Source organism: Octodon degus, unplaced genomic scaffold (assembly GCF_000260255.1).
Source record: "Octodon degus isolate 3935 unplaced genomic scaffold, OctDeg1.0 scaffold00001, whole genome shotgun sequence".
Classification (NCBI taxonomy): Eukaryota; Metazoa; Chordata; class Mammalia; order Rodentia; family Octodontidae; genus Octodon; species Octodon degus.
In genome coordinates, this window is record NW_004524577.1 from 3,952,579 (window position 1) to 3,953,463 (window position 885).

Consider the following 885-nt stretch of genomic DNA (forward strand, 5'->3'; position numbering starts at 1 on the left):
CAAGAGTTGTAGCTTTTTGGTCTGAGAAGGTCAGTGAAATGCCCTCAGGATTTGTCCTGAGATCCTATACCTCAGATTGTAGAACCTTTATCAGTACTGACACAGTTTTTAAAAAATGTCTTGGCTCTTTTTTCAGCCAGCTGGGAAGATGGCAGATATTCAGTCAGAGCGCACCTGCCAGAAGCAGCCGACTATCTTCCAAAACAAGAAGCGGGTCCTTCTGGGAGAAACCGGCAAGGAGAAGCCCCCTCGGACTATAAGAACACCAGTCTGGGCTTTAAGACCCCAGAGAGGCCATCAAGGGCACCGATACTGGTTAAGAAATGCCCCTCTCCTGGTAACATCTCCATCAGGGCGGATCCTGTCCAGGGTGATGACCAAGGTGAAGATGCAGAGGACCATGCCATCACCGAGACCATCTCCGCTACATCCACAAAGACAGTCGCTTTGAGAAGAGCCACAAGAACATGTCAGTGCACCCGTCCCCTGCTTCACGGATGTCCAGGTTGGTGACAGCGCCCCAGTGGGCGAGTGCAGGCCCCTGGGCAAGGCACAGCGCTTCAACATGCTTCAGGTCACCAAGGCCGCCGGCACCAAGAAGCAGTTCCTGAAGTTCTGACGTCACCTGGCCACCCTCCAAAGGGAGTAAAGTTGTTCTGACTCTTGAAAAAAAATGTTTTGTTTTTAGTGGACATATAATTGTACATATTCACGGGATACGGTGTGACATTGTGATACGCCTGTACGTTGTGTTATTGCCAAATCAAGGTATTAAATATGCCCATCATCTCAGACATTTATTGTTTCTTTCGGGTGAGAACATGCAGGATCCTCTCTTTTAGTAATTTGGAAATGTACAGCGTGGTACCGCCAACTCTGTGAGCT

At 49.0% G+C, this 885-nt stretch overlaps 1 pseudogene; it reads left to right on the plus strand.

Annotated features, from left to right (window-relative positions):
* Positions 1–148: 148 nt before the first annotated feature.
* LOC101572837 lies at positions 149–619 on the plus strand (annotated as a pseudogene).
* Positions 620–885: the final 266 nt, after the last annotated feature.